This window comes from Borostomias antarcticus (assembly GCF_949987555.1).
Source record: "Borostomias antarcticus genome assembly, chromosome: 24".
In the NCBI taxonomy this organism is placed as follows: domain Eukaryota; kingdom Metazoa; phylum Chordata; class Actinopteri; order Stomiiformes; family Stomiidae; genus Borostomias; species Borostomias antarcticus.
In genome coordinates this window covers 3,812,367-3,820,134 of record NC_140257.1, presented here as the reverse complement: position 1 = coordinate 3,820,134, position 7,768 = coordinate 3,812,367, and positions in this window count along the sequence as shown.

Below are 7,768 nucleotides of genomic sequence, written 5' to 3'. Positions count from 1 at the left end.
CAACACCCACATGTTTTTGGCAAGAGCAGAACACTTCTGAGGAGACACTTCTCTTCTGAGCAGAACACTTCTGAGGAGAACACTTCTGAGGAGAACACTTCTCTTCTGAGGAGAACACTTCTGAGCAGAACACTTCTGAGCAGAACACTTCTGAGCAGAACACTTCTGAGCAGAACACTTCTGAGGAGAACACTTCTCTTCTGAGCAGAACACTTCTGAGCAGAACACTTCTGAGGAGAACACTTCTCTTCTGAGGAGAACACTTCTGAGGAGAACACTTCTGATGAGAACACTTCTGAGGAGAATACTTCTGAGCAGAACACTTCTCTTCTGAGCAGAACACTTCTGAGCAGAACACTTCTGAGGAGAACACTTCTCTTCTGAGCAGAACACTTCTGAGGAGAACACTTCTCTTCTGAGCAGAACACTTCTGAGGAGAACACTTCTGAGGAGAACACTTCTGAGGAGAACACTTCTGAGCAGAACACTTCTCTTCTGAGGAGAACACTTCTGAGGAGAACACTTCTCTTCTGAGGAGAACACTTCTGAGGAGAACACTTCTGAGCAGAACACTTCTGAGGAGAACACTTCTCTTCTGAGGAGAACACTTCTAAGGAGAACACTTCTGAGCAGAACACTTCTGAGGAGAACGCTTCTCTTCTGAGGAGAACACTTCTGAGCAGAACACTTCTGAGGAGAACACTTCTGAGGAGAACACTTCTGAGGAGAACACTTCTGAGCAGAACACTTCTGAGGAGAACACTTCTCTTCTGAGGAGAACACTTCTGAGGAGAACACTTCTCTTCTGAGGAGAACACTTCTGAGGAGAACACTTCAATTCTGAGGAGAACAGTTCTGAGGAGAACAGTTCTGAGGAGAACACTTCTGAGCAGAACACTTCTGAGGAGAACACTTCTCTTCTGAGGAGAACACTTCTCTTCTGAGGAGAACACTTCTGAGCAGAACACTTCTGAGGAGAACACTTCTCTTCTGAGGAGAACACTTCTGAGCAGAACACTTCTGAGGAGAATACTTCTGAGCTGAACACTTCTCTTCTGAGCAGAACACTTCTGAGCAGAACACTTCTGAGGAGAACACTTCTGAGGAGAACACTTCTCTTCTGAGCAGAACACTTCTGAGGAGAACACTTCTGAGGAGAACACCTCTTCTGAGCAGAACACTTCTGAGGAGAACACTTCTGAGGAGAACACTTCTGAGGAGAACACTTCTGAGCAGAACACTTCTCTTCTGAGGAGAACACTTCTGAGGAGAACACTTCTCTTCTGAGGAGAACACTTCTGAGGAGAACACTTCTCTTCTGAGGAGAACACTTCTGAGGAGAACACTTCTGAGCAGAACACTTCTGAGGAGAACACTTCTGAGCAGAACACTTCTGAGCAGAACACTTCTGAGGAGAACACTTCTCTTCTGAGGAGCCATTTTCCTTTTGTTTGTTCATGAAATGTATCCGAGTCCCTCAAAGAGATGAATAGTCATGATTTCAAAGGAACCTGAAGATCTACAGTATCATCCCAGAAAGACACTTCTCTCAGCCATCAGTACACTCGCTATCAACCAAAACACCCCTCCCTTGATCTCCACCAGCGAAGAATCAGACATCGTTGTCGCTTTGTGTGTGTGTGTGTGTGTGTGTGTGTGATAGAGAGACAGTATCTAGAGACCTGTACAAACATGAGCATTTTTCCATCTCGCCCCAGCTACACGCACACACACACATCCACACACACATCCACACATCCACACACACATCCACATCCACACACACACACACACACACATACACACACACACACACACATCCACACACACATACACACATCCACACACACATACACACATCCACACACACACACACACACACACACACACACACATACACACACACACACATCCACGCACACATACACATACACACACACACATCCACACACACACACACACACACACACACACACACACTGGTGTGCCTGCATCTTTCCTCTTGTCGTTCTGCTCTCTGGACATGAATGGCTGTTATCTGGAGAACCATCTAGGAACCACCCTAACGCCTTCACACACACACACACACACACACACACACACACACACACACACACACACACACACACACACAGGCAAAGAGACACACATATGCACACACCCCACTGTAACTACCCATCAATCGGCCAGCTACACAACAATCAAATCAGCCAATCAAATTTGTCACTGGCGCGACCACGCCGCCCCGCTATCAGATGACGAGTGGAGGACCAGGAAGTAACCGCAGCGTGGGGAGATGTGTTGGGTCCTGATAGGAGGAGGACCAGGAAGTAACCGCAGCGTGGGGAGATGTGTTGGGTCCTGATAGGAGGAGGACCAGGAAGTAACCGCAGCGTGGGGAGATGTGTTGGGTCCTGATAGGAGGAGGACCAGGAAGTAACCGCAGCGTGGGGAGATGTGTTGGGTCCTGATAGGAGGAGGACCAGGAAGTAACCGCAGCGTGTGGAGATGTGTTGGGTACTGGGAGGAGGACCAGGAAGAAGGAAGAGGAAATTGGAATTAATATTGGCTTATAATTATAATTAACTATTATTAATAAACTTCATTAATACATCCATGGTGAAACGGCACGTTTGTTGGTTAAGAGCTCCCCCTGCTGGCTATTCAGGTTCTAACAGGCTGCAATTGGCTTACCCATCCTAGTCAGAGCACTCTCCGCCGACCCCTTTGTGTACATGCGGGCCTCGGAGCTGCCGGCGTGTTCATCTAAATTATCGCCTAAAATTATCAAGTGGAAGCTAGTGCTCCCACTCGGAGCTGCCTGTGTGTTTGTTTTGGGGGGTATTGCTGCATTCTTCTGGTATTCCACTTTGCGTCGGCTAGTGGGAGCCGGGGAATTACACTAGCTTAGTCTCTGTGGCGCTCCGTGGTGATCGTGGACCGAAACATCTCCGAAGGGCCATCCAGCGGTCCCTCCGGTCACCATGGAGGCCAAGACACTAGGCTGTATCTCCTTAGGACTCCACGAATCGCTGACCCGTGGAGGCCAGGGACTATAATGTACAGCAGTCCTCCTGTGGCGCTCTTTGACGGTCTTAGTGGGCTGAGTTACCTCTGAGCGTCTTCCCGATCGCGGCCCACTCTGAGTGGAGGCAGGGGGCTAGATGCCGTTCCTATCCTATCTATCTAATCCTTCTCATCAGGGTGGTAGGGTAGGGTCTAGACCAGGGGTCGGCAACCTTTACAATCAAAAGAGCAATTTTTGGGCAAAAAAATTATAACAAATCTGACTGGAGCCGCAAAACATTTGAGCCCTATAATAAAGGCAGTATTACTGTAACACTACAGTAGATATTTTTCTATAGGCCTGGTGGTATGCATCCGGATGGGGGTGACATTTAAGGGAGAGGGAGGTCTGGGAGTCATCCCCCAGGTCTGGTAGTCATCCCCCAGGTCTGGTAGTCATCCCCCAGGTCTGGGAGTCATCCCCCAGGTCTGGGAGTCATCCCCGAGGTCTGCGAGTCATCCCCCAGGTCTGGTAGTCATCCCCCAGGTCTGGGAGTCATCCCCGAGGTCTGGGAGTCATCCCCCAGGTCTGGGAGTCACAATCGCTCCAAAGCCACAGGTTGCAGACCCCTACACTAGGTCACACAACAAAGGATCTACTTTAACAATCAAGGATTTACCTTAACAATCAAGGATCTACTTTAACAATGGAACAAAGGATCTACTTTAACAATCAATGATCTACTTTAACAATCAAGGATCTACTTTAACAATCAAGGATCTACTTTAACAATGGAACAAAGGATCTACTTTAACAATCAAGGATTTACTTTAACATTCAAGGATCTACTTTAACAATGGAACAAAGGATCTACTTTAACAATCAAGGATCTACTTTAACAATGGAACAAAGGAACTACTTTAACAATGGAACAAAGGATCTACTTTAACAATCAATGATCTACTTTAACAATCAAGGATCTACTTTAACAATGGAACAAAGGATCTACTTTAACAATCAAGGATTTACTTTAACAATCAAGGATCTACTTTAACAATCAAGGATCTACTTTAACAATCAAGGATCTACTTTAACAATCAAGGATCTACTTTAACAATGGAACAAAGGATCTACTTTAACAATCAAGGATCTACTTTAACAATCAAGGATCTACTTTAACAATCAAGGATCTACTTTAACAATCAAGGATTTATGGCGCGTTCCAGGCAACCCGTTACTCGTGTTTTTCCGACCTCCTACACGTGAAAATGCTCTGGAATGGCAGTCAAACCCGTAACTTCCCACCCGTGAACTCGTATAGATCGATGTACTCCCAGTTGCCGGGTGGGAAGTTACGGGTTTGACTGCCATTCCAGAGCATTTTCACGTGTAGGAGGTCGGAAAAACACGAGTAACGGGTTGCCTGGAACGCGCCATTACTTTAACAATCAAGGATCTACTTTAACAATCAAGGATTTACTTTAACAATCAAGGATCTACTTTAACAATGGAACAAAGGATCTACTTTAACAATCAAGGATTTACTTTAACAATCAAGGATCTATTTTAACAATCAAGGATCTACTTTAACAATCAAGGATCTACTTTAACAATCAAGGATCTACTTTAACAATCAAGGATCTACTTTAACAATCAAGGATCTACTTTAACAATCAAGGATCTACTTTAACAATCAAGGATCTACTTTAACAATGGAACAAAGGATCTACTTTAACAATCAAGGATCTACTTTAACAATCAAGGATCTCCTTTAACAATCAAGGATCTACTTTAACAATCAAGGATTTACTTTAACAATCGAGGATCTACTTTAACAATCAAGGATTTACTTTAACAATGATGATGTTGTTTCCATTCGCCAGTCCTCAGTTCCAACACTGACACCAACTAATGAGGGCTTGCATGGCACTCACACACACACACACGCATGCACACACACACACACACACACACACACACACACACACACACACACTAAGGGGCATTGAGGTGCACTTAAGCTGTAATGACCCCTAAGCCCAATAGGAGGTGCTACATATCCTCCTGCCCACTCCTTATGCCCAAGCCACAGTGCACACTTGTTCTGCTCCTGTGATCAGAATCACCTCACCTAGCAACAGATGACATGGTAAGAACAACTCTCACATAAAATCTGCCATTGGCTGATGAGAGATTAGTGAAGTGAAAGTTGTGGGACTTTCCAGACCTCATGTCTTTCAGTGGAGGGGAAGCTGGAGGTAAACACCCTGCTGTAGCAGCACTGACCGGCCCTGAGATGAGGAACAGGACAGACCACATATTCTGTCCCCAATGTGTGTGTCTGTACACAAGTAGACAGATAGCTAACATGTCCCAGAGAAAGACGGAAGCTGGAGTAAAGTTGAGTGTACTTTAGTGTTGTCCTTTTCTCAGGAATCTTTTCACTGTAAAACTGTACAAAGATAATACAAAGGCATTGTATCAATAAACGTCAGTGTACAGTATGCATCACATGTCAATTAACACATGTATATAGTTACACATAACTTATTTGCTTATAGTGTAAATACAACCATATAGTTTAAAATATGTAACAAAATGAAATAGACTGATTCAAATCTACCAGAATCTACCATAGAGGTAACCTACCGTAGCTATAGCAACAAACCCTAGCTACATAACGTCAGCTTAGAATGGATATAGAAGAGCTACACTTAGCTACTTTCCTATTGACAATATCCACACAAAACGAAGTTTCTAGCACAAACATCACTGCGTAGATATAACTTAACTTACAAGCGATGCTTTCCAAGGCACAAAAGTAAAAAGGGAAACAATAAAGCTGGCGCGGCAAGTCACATGCGATTGCCATAACGTGGAGTGAAAACTAAACAACTTCCTGGTCACATGACCAAACAAATCAGACTAGCCATGGCTAGAAGAGTACCTATTTTCAAAATAAGGGTACATTTTTTCATCCTCAAAATAAAGCAGTGTTTCTTATAGAACGTGACACTCCCCGTCTGATATAATTACTATACCACTATCTTAAAACTAAAATAAGGAGCTGGAGAACACATGTCTGGAGAACACAAACTAACTAAACTCAGTCCATATCCTCAGCAGTCATGAGTAGGACCGTCTCAGAGACAGGCCTCAGGAAGGTCTTTGTTAATCCAGATCTTGTGACCTTGAGTTCAATCTTCCTGACCTTCCCTTCCTGGTCAGGGAATGTTTTTGTAACAAGAGCTAAAGGCCACTCGTTCCTCTTCACTTGGTTATCCTTAAGCAGGACTAGGTCACCCTTCTTGATATTAGGTTGTATGTCATGCCACTTGCTGCGAGTTTGGAGCGTTGGAAGGTACTCACGCCTCCATCTGTGCCAAAAGGTGTTGGCAAGATGTTGCACCTGCCTCCATTGCTGGCGGTGGAGATCCTTGCTGTCAAAGGTTCCCGGAGGAGGGAGAAGAGTGCACACCTTTTGTGTCAGGAGTGAAGCAGGGGTCAGGAGAAAGGGAGATTCTGGGTCTGAAGAGATGGGTGCGAGGGGCCTGGCGTTAACGATCGCCGTAACTTCTGCCATTAAGGTGGGAGGAATGAGGAGGGTTGAAAATCCATGAACAGCCTTCCTCACCCAAGTACTTCCTGACACTGGGCTCTTCGGGATCTGTGAGTAGCATATGTAACTCCTTGCAGGCGCCTGTAAAATGCGTCCCACAGTCAGAACGAATTTGCTTAGCAGGGCCTCTCAGTGCAAAGAATCGTCGTAAGGCATCGATGAAACTTGACGTATCCATAGACTCGATGAGTTCGATGTGCACGGCACGCACGCTCATGCACGTGAAGAGGACTGCCCACCTCTTGCTGTTAGCCTGACCGCCACGGGTTCGTCTTGTGGTGACAGCACACGGGCCGAAAACATCAAGTCCTACATAGGTGAAAGGTGGCTCTGTGCTGAGACGGTCAGAGGGTAGGTCTGCCATTTTCTGTTCTACAGCCCTCCCACGAAGTTTGTTGCAAGCCACACATTTGCGAAGGATGCTGTTGATGCACCGCTTGGCTCCAACTATCCAGAATCCTGCTGTGCGGATCGACCCCTCCGTGAAGACACGACCCTGATGCTTGACTCTTTCGTGGTAATGCCTCACAAGGAGTGTCGCTAAGTGGCTGCGACTTGGGATGATGACAGGAAACTGTTCTCTTGTGTCGAGGGCTGCACGCTTAAGCCTTCCCCCTATTCTTAGAAGGCCATCTTCGTCCACATAGGGGTTCAGCTTTCTTAGCGAACTGTTTTTGGGGATGTGTTTCCCAGCAGTCAAGCAGGCAAACTCTTCTCTGTAAGTCTCCCTTTGCACACAGCTGATGATGAGAGTTTCTGCTTTTGATAGCTCTCCCACTGTGCAGGGCTTTGTGAGACTGCTACAGGTCTTGTGGTTGGCTTTGACTGCAGCTCTCTTGTACTCCAAGATGTGGGTTAGTGATGCTATAGCTCTCACAAGAGACTTCCATGAAGAGAACCGCTCAAAGCGATGAGATCCCAGGTTAGATGGAGGAACGGAGAGAGTGGTAGCATAAGAACGTACCTCACTGTCAGAATCAGCTCCTTCGGGCTGGAACAGGAAAGGGGGTCCTGTGAGCCATGCAGTGTTTGTTAGCTCGGCAGCAGGTACAGATCGAGTGGCGTGATCCGCTGGGTTTTGAGTTGTGTGGATGTAGTGCCACTGCTCTGGTTTGGTGAACTTCCTGATTCGTTGTACCCTG